This window comes from Lithobates pipiens, unplaced genomic scaffold (assembly GCF_037356315.1).
Source record: "Lithobates pipiens isolate NorthernLeopardFrog02 unplaced genomic scaffold, aLitPip1_a1.2 Scaffold_27, whole genome shotgun sequence".
Lineage (NCBI taxonomy): Eukaryota > Metazoa > Chordata > Amphibia > Anura > Ranidae > Lithobates > Lithobates pipiens.
Genome location: NW_027507788.1, coordinates 11,106,477 through 11,117,490, shown reverse-complemented (window position 1 = coordinate 11,117,490; position 11,014 = coordinate 11,106,477). Strand labels below are relative to the sequence as shown.

Here is an 11,014-nt window from a genome sequence, read left to right as displayed (position 1 = left end):
CAGTGGTCATGGGAAACACATGTCCCCATTGGAGACACCAATTTTTTTCAAAGGCAAAGCAGCCCTAAATACTAATAAAAAGCCAACAGGGGTTCTAATCCTTCTCAACTTTATCTAAAACAACAACGAGGTTTTGGATATACATATACACTGCTACTGTCCTTATTAAAGCTTATTACAAACTAATTGCTTTTTTCTTCGATGCGTAAAGTGGAAAGTCCTTTTAGGTGGACCTTCCCTGCCATGCGTTATGTCTGCAGGGTGTTTTTATTTCTCATTGCCTACATTAACACAAATTCCCTTTTTCCCCACAGTTGTTCCAATGATAATTAGCAAACCGTATTTTATTGATAGAAGAAACAGAGTTACAGGTTAGATGGATTAATTTCTTTAAGCGTTTCACAGTATGAGTTTCCATCCATATCATTGGCAGAGACAGTTGTATGCCATGTAGGGGGAGGGGAGTGTGTCAGAGCTGTCCTTATAGGGAGCTATAACATGCTCTCAAAGTCAGATTGCATGTCGCACCAGTGTGAACCTGGCCTACATTTCTTTTATCCATTGAAAGAAGTAAGGAAGGAAAAAAGACAGGAAAAGAGGGAGAGGAGAAAAGGAAGGAAGGAAGAAGAAAGGGAGGAAGTAAGAAAGGAGGGTAAGGAAAGTTAAAAAGGATAGGTGAAAGAAGGGTGGGAGGAAGGAAGGAAGGAAGAAAGGAAGGAAGGAAGGATGGGTATCACTTGTACTTATTCTTTATGGTTTATAACAAAATATATATTTTTAAATAGATGCATTCAATGTGTATAGAATATGTAGACCCTAAATTCCTTTTTCCCATTGAAAGAAGTGAAAGGAAGGAAAAGAGGAGAAAAGAAAGGAAGGAAGGAAGAACAAGGGGAGAGGCAGGAAGGAAGAAGAAGAGGAGAGGAAGGAAGGAAAAAGAAGGGGAGAGGAAGGAAGAAAGAAGGGTAAGGAAAAGGATGGGTGAAAGAAAGGTGGGAGGAAGGATGGGGTGGAAGGAAGGAAGGAAGGATATCACTTGTATTTATTTTTTAAGGTTTATAAAGAAATATAGATTTTTAAATAGATGCATTCAACGTTTATAGAAAGTTACATGTACAACTAAATTCATTTTTCCCATTGGAAGAAGTAAGGGTGGAAACAAGACAGGAAAAAAGGCAAAGGAGGATAGTAAGGAAGGAAGGAAGGAGGAAGAAGGAAGAAAGGAATGTAAGGGAAGTTAAAAAGGATGGATGGGAGAAAGGGAGGAAGGATAGAGGGTGAAAGGAAGGAAGGATATCACTTGAATTTATTTTTTATAGTTTATAACCAAATATATATTCTTAAAGCAGGAGTCCGCCGGGAGTTCCGCTGTTTTGTTTTTTTTCAAAGCCAGCAGCTACAAATACTGCAGCTGCTGACTTTTAAAATAGTGACACTTACCTGTCCAGCGCGCCCGCGATGTCGGCACCCGAAGCTGATCTCTAGGTCGTCTGTCGGGTCCTGCCGCTGCCATCTTGGGTATGGGAATCAGGAAATGGAGCCTTTCGGCTTCATTTCCCGGTTCCCTACTGCGCATGTGCGAATCGCGCTGCGCAATAAGGACGCTCCCCGCTGCCTCTGGGATCTGTGTGTTTCCCAACAGGCAGCGGGGCACTTGCGGGAAGGGGCGGGCACTTGCGGAAAGGGGCGTAAGTTACGCCCCTTTCCGCAGAGAGCTATCCCGGAAGTGGGTGCAGTTACCTGGATTATCCAGGTAACTGCACCCCCCTCCCCCCTGAAAGGTGCCGATTGTGGCACCGGAGGGGGGGAGGGTTCCGATGAGCGGAAGGTCCACTTTAGGGTGGACCTCCGCTTTAAATAGATGCAGTCAGTGTTTATAGAAAGACACATGTATGCCTTAAATTCCTGTTTCCCATTGAAAGAAGTAAGGAAGGAAAAAAGATAGTAAAAGTGGGAAAAGGAGAAAAGGAAGGAAGGAAGGAAGAATAAAATGAAGGAATGAAGAAAGAAGCACGTAAGTAAAAAGAAGGGGAGAGGGAGGAAGAAAGGAGAGTAAGGACAGTTAAAAAGGATGGGTGAAAGAAGAGTGGGAAGAACGAAAGAAGGAAGGAAGAATGGGAAGAAGGAATGTAAGGAAAGTTAAAAAGCATGGGTGGAAGAAGGGTGGGAAGGAAGGGAGGAAAGATAGGAGGTTGAAGGAAGCAAGGAAGGAAGCCTATTACTTGTATTGATTTGTTATGGATTATAATGAAATATATTTTTAAATAGATGCGTTTAGGGTTTATAGAAAGACACATGAAGGCCCTAAATTCCCTTTTCCCATTTAAAGAAGTAAGGAAGGAAAGAAGATAGGAAAATAGGGATAGGAGAATAGGAAGGAAGGAAGAATAAAGGGAAAGAGTGAAGAAAGGTAGGAAGGAAGAAGAAAGGGAGAGGGGGGAAGAAAGAAGGGTAAGGAAAGTTAAAAAGGATGGGTGAAAGAAGGAAGGAAGGAAGGAAGGAAAGAAGGAAGGGGAAGTTTATGGTGTTTAAAGAAATATATATTTTTAAATAGATGCATTCAGTGTTTATAGAAAGACACATATACACTATAAATTACTTTTTCCCATTGAAAGAAGAAAGGGACGAAGGAAGATACTAAAAGAGGGAGAGACGAATATAAAGGAAGGAAGAAAGGAAGGAAGGAAAAATAAAGGGTAGAAGTGAAGAATGGTAGGAAGGAAGCAGTAGAGGAGGAAAGGAGGGTAAGGAAAGCTAAAAATAATGGGTGAAATAAGGGTGGAATGAAGGATAGGGGGTGGAAGGAAGGATGGGGTGGAAGGAAGGAAGAAAAGAAGACTAAAGGGAAGGAATGAAGGAAGGAAGGAAGAAGAAGAAGGGGCAGGTTTATTGTTTAGAAATAAATATTTATTTAAATAGAAGAATTCACTGTTAATAGAAAGACACGTGTTATTGAATAGAACAGTTGTTGAAAGTGATGGACTTTATAGGCATAACACACAGATTTCTTTAAAATAATTTTTAACAAAATTTATTTACAGAAATAAAAAATAAAAATTACTTAGTGCAAAACATACATAGATTTGCATGAAACACTAATTGCCTCAGAGCATAACGATTACACTGTCAATGTGGTCTATTTAAATCACAAATGGATAAAAGACTCATACATTTCCATTTTGCTATGACAAATATTATATGACATAGGCAAAGCAAATAAAAAAACAGTAGTATAGACAGTGTATCATAGATGACTCAGCTCGAAATTGCCCTAAAGGAGCTTTTGGCATTTTTATTCCCTAATATAGACAGAAGAAACATGTACAGGTTAGAAAACCACCATAATCTTTAAACCAAGTGGTTAGAGATATTCCCCCGCTCTGAGACAGCACCACATACACACAGGGGCTGCTGCTTGAGAACTTTAATTATCTTTCTGTTCTTTTATAATATGAATAATACATTTTCCCTACAGGTATAACTTGCCCCTTTGGAGCTGAGAAGTCAAAGTGCTCCGGCTGTTCAGCTTATTGTCAGCCCCGGGGTAAGGTGTGTATTTCTACTGTTTGTGAAGATGGCTGTAGATGTAAGAATACCAAACAACGTATAAAACGGAATCGCTGTGTTCCAGTAAAGAAATGCTAAAGAGTAAGTACCCAAATTTGGTAATTATTTGCTATGTTTTAAATGGGGAGAATTCATAACTTCCCCACTGGTTAAGTGTTCACATTTCCTATGTAGGAAGCTCATCAGCACTAGGATTGGCATGACACAGAGTCACAAGAGGCGCCCCCTAGGGCTCTTATGTGGACACCACACCCACTCCCAGTGCAGTCTGCAGGGCATAGCTGTCAGTTTGACAGCCGACTCCCCCTCTGTGTAGGAAGAGTGCTGACAGCGGTTCCCGTACAAGTAAATCCTGCAAACTGTGATTGAATAGGTTTGTTATGATGTAGTCTAGTTAGTGCTTATTTGCAAATCAACGACTTGTCCACTGACTTGTACAATGTCAGTTCCAGCAAAGCTATTTGGTTATATTTAACTCCTTTTTAAGTCACAGATACATAGAAACGTAGACAAGGGATGGCAGAAAAAAGACCAAGTGGCCCATCGAGTCTGCCAGCTTTTTTTTTATTATTATTTATTTATACTTGTTTTGCATTTGATTTTTTGCGTGTTTTATGTTTCTTTGTTTTTGTTAACTCTAATGCCCCGTATACACGAGCAGACTTTTCAACATCAAAAGTCAGATGGAATGATTCCGGCAGACCATTCGAACATGTGTGGGCTGCAGCGGACTTTTGATTTGCAAAAGTCAGACAGACTTTAGAAATGGAACATGTTTCAAATTTTTCCGACAGAACTCCGCCGGACCCAGTTCCTACCGAGAAATCCACTCGTGTGTGTGCTAGTCCGACGGACAAAAAACGACGCTAGGGCAGCTATTGGCTATGAACTTCCTTATTCTAGTCCAGTCGTACGTCATCACGTTCGAATCCGTCGGACTTTGGTGTGATTGTGTGTGGCCAAGTCCGTTCATTCGGAAAGTCCGTCAGAACTCTGTCAGAACTCCGTCAGAACTCCGTCGAAAGTCTGTCGGACTTAGTCCCTCGAAAAGTCTGGTCATGTGTACGCGGCATTAGGCCCCATACACACCTGAGCATAGCGTTTTCAGGCAGAAAATCGTGCAATTTTGCAGCGTTTTTTACTGCTTTTTGCTGCGATTTTCTGCAGGGCAAAAGGTCACCAATGTAAAAAGAAAAAAAAAAACGCCCAAATCTGCCTGATTCGAGTGACAAAAAGGGGTCCAGAACTTGTTTGAGCTTCAGGCGTTTGGCTTCAGGTGACTTGGAGTGACTTCAGGTGACTTGGAGGAATGGAGATGAGAACCATCTCCATTGAGAATAATAGATTTTTTCCCCTCCAGCGTTTTGTAGCTTCAGGCTTCTAGTTACAAAATGCTCAGGTGTGAATGGGGCCTAAGGACCCTTTCACACCAGTGGACCGCTCCGGTCCGCCTGTCCTTTTTTTTTGGGGGCGGACCCAATTGGACCCGCCCGTCTGTTTTTCAGGCGGACCTGATCAGACCACCCATTGTTCTCTACGGATCGGCAGATGTTAGTGGACACCCGGCAGCATCCGATCCAATCCAATCCGGTAAAATCAGACGAATGGGGATACAATGCCCATCCATTCTGCAGATCGGATGACAGTCAGATGGAAACAGACAGGCAGTCCGGTTTCCATCTGCCTCATAGAGAACAGCGGGCTGTGTCCGTGTCCGCTCTGCATAGTGGAGCGGACATGGATCTGTCATCCTCCTTCTCATCGGGGATCAGCGAAAGAATTCCCCCCACTGAGCAGGCCGATCTGCTTGACGGTTTCTGCTCCGTCTCACCGACAGGGGCCCTACTTTTCCTGTAGTTAGTTCATAGCAACTCCATCCTCTCTATTTTTTCTGATTTATCTTCTACTATATGTAGTGTTTTTTTTTATATGTGCATATATATATATATATATATATATATATATATATACACATGTTTTGGTTCTTATTGTAGAGCGTCATTAAAGAAATAGACCATTTTTAGGGATACCTCCCAGACAGAAGGAAGCATTTCATTATTATAATGTTAATGTAGATATGACAGTTACTTTTGTGATTGTTGGTAAACAGTATAATTAGATCATATGACATATAAAAAAAAAATCATATAACATAAAAATCTAAAAGAAAAAAGTTGGTGTAATTATTTTTATAATGTTTGCAACCTACGAAATTAAATTTTTAACTTCTGGGATTTTCTTTTATATAGAAGAGAAGACATCCGGAACGTGGAATTTTCAGTACCAAACGCCATGTAACTTGTCCTTTTAAAGAGCAAAACAAATTAAAAAATCTATCTGTCATGGAGTCAGAAGTCCTGCTTGATGTAATACATACAGTGTGTTATAAACAGGATGATTTTTACTTAAATTTTTAAGACATCTATACTTAAAGAGTTGTATAGCCCAAACATTTTCTTTGTTTTATTTATTTATTATCATTTTTATTTTATTTTTATTTTTTTTGGGGGGGGGGGGGTGTTTGGGATGCAGGGAGTTTAGTATTGTGCCTTGCTTGGGTTTTTAGATCTAGAGAATATACTGGCGATTGTTGCAATATTTTATGTCACACGGTATTTGTGCAGCGGTGATTTAAATGCAACTTTTTGGGAAAAGGGACACTTTCATGAATTTAAAAAAAAAAAAACAGTAAAGTGAGCCCAATTTTTGTTGTATAATGTGAAAGATGATGTTACGAGTAAATAGATAGAAAATAGATACCAAACATGTCCCGCTTTATAATATCTGCCTTAAAACACCAAGGAATCCCGGACTCATATCAGAGATATATCATAACCTTCTCAATCACACTGAAATGACCAAACTCCCATACATGACCAAATGGGAACAGGAAACAAATCTCTTGCTTTCTTCTCACGACTGGGACATTTGTATTAGCAATCTACACAAATGCACGAGATCAATCACAGTCAAAGAGACAGCACTTAAATTATTTACCAGATGGTACTATACCCCAGTAAAATTAAATTCAATATACCCCATAACACCTAATACATGCTTCAGAGGCTGTAATTCCCTGGGCTCATTCTCACATATCTTCTGGGATTGTTCCAAAATTACATACATATGGAAACAGTTAGAAAATTTTGCCTCAGTGATCTCAAATAAAAACATAAAACTAACCCTACAGAATTGCCTCCTATATGCCCCTATCCCCTCTCTATCCACTTACAATATGAGATTGATTCATACAATCTGTGTCGCAATTCATTGGCTAATTGCTTTTCATTGGAAATCGCATTCCGTCCCCCTGGATCACCTCAAAATCAGAATTAATAACATTAATCTGATGGAAAAGATATTCCATACCACACAGAATTCCACACATTTATATAGGAAGAAATGGGATCCCTGGTTTAACCACTCTACCTCCTTTTTTAATACTCCCTGAAATTGGGTCTCTTATACATGATTATCTACGGTTCACTGCACTATTATGGCTCTAGCCCATCACTTTACCAAATGAAAACACAAACTATTGCAATATATATGCACGGTATTTTGTAAAAAAATTTTTGTATCTATGGTGATTTTCTATGTCTGTTTTGATATACATTGCATTTATTATATTATATCTATGCTTACTCCCTGTATTTTCTCTATGTACCAAATAAAAATTGTTTGTAAACAAAAATAAATAAAATAATCAGGTTAAAAAAAAAAAAAAAAAAAAAAAAAAAAAAAAAAAATAATTGCACGCACTCGTAGGACAAACTACGGTACCTAAAAATCTCTATAGGCGACGCTTTAAATTTTTTTTTACGGTTACCAGGTTAGAGTTACCGAGCAAGTCTAGTGCTAAAATTATTGCTCTCACTCTAACGGTTGCGGCGATACCTCACATGTGTGATTTGAAAACCGTTTACATATGCAGGCGCAACTTCCGTATGCGTTTTATTTGCTGCATGAGCTTGCGGGGACGGGGGAGCTTTAAATTTTTTTTGTTATTTATTTTATTTATTTTTATATGATTAAATTGTCTTTAAAAAAAATTATAATTTTGATCACTTTTATTGCTGTCACAAGGAATGTAAACATCAATTCTGACAGTAATAGGTGGTGACAGGTACTCTTTATGGAAGGATCGGGGGTCTAAAAGACCCCCAATCCCTCCTTTGCACTTTAAAGTATTCAGATTGTCGTTTTCACCGATTCTGAATACTGTATATATTTTTTAAACCGGCGCCATTGACAGCTGAGTAAACAGGAAGTGACGTTGTTACGTCGCTTCCGTGTTTGCAATCAGGAGACTGGAACAAAGCCATTTCCAGCTTCTTTCCAGTCTGTCACTAGCTGCCGGAAGAGCCGGATCGTTGATCAGGTTTCCCGGTGGGACGGGAGGCCGGTCAGATCGGCGGGAGGTGGCGACAGGGGGGGACGGAATAACAACTGAGCGCCTTTTAGCTGCAACGGTTGTTATCTCTGGAAAGCCAATCGTCTGCTCTAAACAACGGTACCAGGATGATGCCTGCAGCTGCGAGCATGATCCTGGTATAACCCCCCAAAAGCTGAGTACGCACATCTGCGTACACTCAGCGGGAAAGGGATAAACAAAGTTTACGGAATGCTCAGAATAACAAAAAATTCAGAATTTATTAAAGATCCAAATCAAATTTTACATCAAATTCCAGTCGAATTAGAACTATAAACATGTTTCTGGAATCAAAGACTGCGGGGGTCATTTACTGTAGCGCCGTGGCACAAATTAGCTCCAATTACCACCAATTAGCACTAATCACGCTATTTAGTGCTAATTAGTGCTAAAACGGTATTCACTAATGCACTGGTAAAAAAATACTCCCAAAATCGAATTTACTATAGTTCCCTGAAACCAAATAGCGCCCAAATCCTTACTAAAACCTGGAAAATTGCACATGGTAATATTGTTTAGAGCATGATATAATTGCCTAAATGGTACTGAAATATGCGTTATATTATTTAAAGATAATCTGCTTTTAACCTGTGTGAAAAAGTGATTTCTACATTGAAATATCTTTAAAAGCCTGAGAAGAGATAAATTCCCTGTTTTTGTACAGCTAGGTGCCAACACAACTGAGCATGCTCAGACCTGCAAATAGCTCTCATTTTAGCTCAAGAGTCTTTTTTTACAAGGCGTTATAGTAAATACCAAAATGAGCGCTGTGTTAAAGAGCATTTTTTGGAAGTGAAAATCGGCACTGTTATATCCAATGCAAGTTTTAGCCATTGATTCTAAAGGAACAATTGTAACTTTCACAAATAAATCCTTTTAATGTTGAGGATGAAATGTATCTTTCTCTGAAATAAACTTTCCTTTGCAACATTGTTGCCTCTACTTAATCTATTTTGTTTTTTAAGAATGCTACAATGTGGTTTTGATGTTTTGGTAACAATCTTTACCCAAACTGACACAGGTGTCTTTACAAAGCACAAACAATACCATTGCTGATGCAAATTTAAAATGAGTCACAATTTTTTATGCTTTTTATTATTTCCAAATAATCATAATTTGAGCCCAAAAAATTTGATATGTGTACCAACATACGAAATCAAAATGTAATTTACCAAAATTTGAGGGTAATATCACTATTCTACACTCACCCACAAAGAACCACCAAATATCACAGAATACATCAAGAAGAATAACTCTTGAGTAATGTAATTCCATCACCTGAATGTCCAAAGAAATGTAGTATTCAAAGCGGAGCTCCACCCTAAAGTGGAGCTTCCGCTCATTGGAACCCACTTCCGGCATAGATATCTGCAGAATCTATGCCCCTTTCGGCAGAATCTACGCCCCTTTCCGAAGGTCCCCCGCTGTCTGCTGGGAAACACACGGATCCCAGAGACAGCGGGGACCATCCTTATTGCGCATCGCGACTCACGCATGCGCAGTAGGGAACCGGGAAATGAAGCCGCAAGGCTCCACTTCCTGATTCCCATACCCAAGATGGCGGCGGCAGCACCCGAGAGACGATCGAGAGATCGGCTTCGGGTGCTGACATCGTGGGCGCGATGGGCGGGTAAGTGTCATTATTTTAAAAGTCAGCAGCTGCAGTATTTGTAGCTGCTGGCTTTTAAAAAAAAAAATGTCGGACTCCCGCTTTAAGTAAATTTATGTGTAGGATGTTCTCACATGTGGCAGCTCTGCGGCTTAGAGGTTAGAACTTCTGCGTAGTATCCCTAAGTGTCTGTGTTCAAATCCCAAACATGCTGCTTCATGTTGAGAAGTTGTCTCATCTCCCAAGTCCTAAAACTATGTCTAAATGTAGTATTTATGTGTAGGAGGTTCCATCACCGTTGTAAATCTTGCCAGATACACTATCTAGTCAAAAGCATTGGGACACCTGCATTTATACACACATGCAGTATGCACATAACTGCAGCTCAGTCTTAGTCCGTAGGGTTAAAAATTGATTTAGCCCACCCTTTGCAGCTAGAACAGCTTTTAGGAAGGCTAGGAAAGCTGCCCATAAGGTTTAGTGTGTCTATGGAAATGTTTGACCATTCTTCCAGAAGTGCATTTGTGAGGCCAGGAACTGATGTTGGATGAGAAGGCCTGCCTCACGGCCTCTGCTCTAATTCATCCAAAAGGTGTTCTATCGGGTTGAGGTCAGGACTCTGTGCAGCCAGCTAGCTCCCCCATCCCAAACTCGCTCATCCATGTCTTTATGGACCTTGCTTTGTGCGGTCATGTTGGAAAAGGAAGGGGCCATCCCCAAACTGTTCCCACAAAGTTGGGAACATGAAATTGTCCAAAAAGTCTTGGTGTGCTGATGCTTAAGAGTTCCCTTCACTGGAACTAAGAGGCCAAGCCCAACCCCTGAAAAACAACCTCACATCATAATCTCCCATCCACCAAATGATTTGGACCAGTCCAAGGTCCATAAAGACATGAATGAGTGAGTTTGAGATGGAGAAACTTGACTGGTCTGGAGCCCTGACCTCAACACAACAGAACACCTTGGGGATGAATTAGAGCGGAGACTGTAAGCCAGTCCTTCTCGTCCGACATCAGTGCCTGACCTCACAAATGCACCTAAAAGAATGGTCAAACATTCCCATAGACACACTCCTAAACCTTGTGGAAAGTCTTCCCAGAAGAGTTGAAGCTGTTATAGCTGCAAAGGGTGGGCCAAATGACTTTTGAACCCTATGGACTAAGACTGGGGTGCCATTACAGTTTCTTGTGTGTTTAAAGGCAGATGTCCCAATACTTACAGTAGGCCAATATATTGTATATTGCTTGTGACACTAAGCATATTTATGGACTTAGGGCTGGTTCACACCACAGAGATGCAGCCAACATGTGTGAGGCTGCCTGCTAGCTAAGTGGGTAGCAATTCTGTCTAGCAGAACTGGGGTTGCTGGTTCAATTCCCCAACATGCTAATGCTTGTGTTGAAGTT

General features: G+C 40.4%; 1 long non-coding RNA gene across 1 annotated transcript; it reads left to right on the top strand.

Annotated features, from left to right (window-relative positions):
* The first annotated feature begins 318 nt into the window (after positions 1–318).
* LOC143933082 (uncharacterized) lies at positions 319–7,210 on the top strand. The gene is made up of 3 exons (XR_013263000.1): positions 319–371; positions 3,476–3,648; positions 5,817–7,210. It is a non-coding gene; the product is annotated as an uncharacterized LOC143933082 (long non-coding RNA).
* The last annotated feature ends 3,804 nt before the right edge of the window (positions 7,211–11,014 follow it).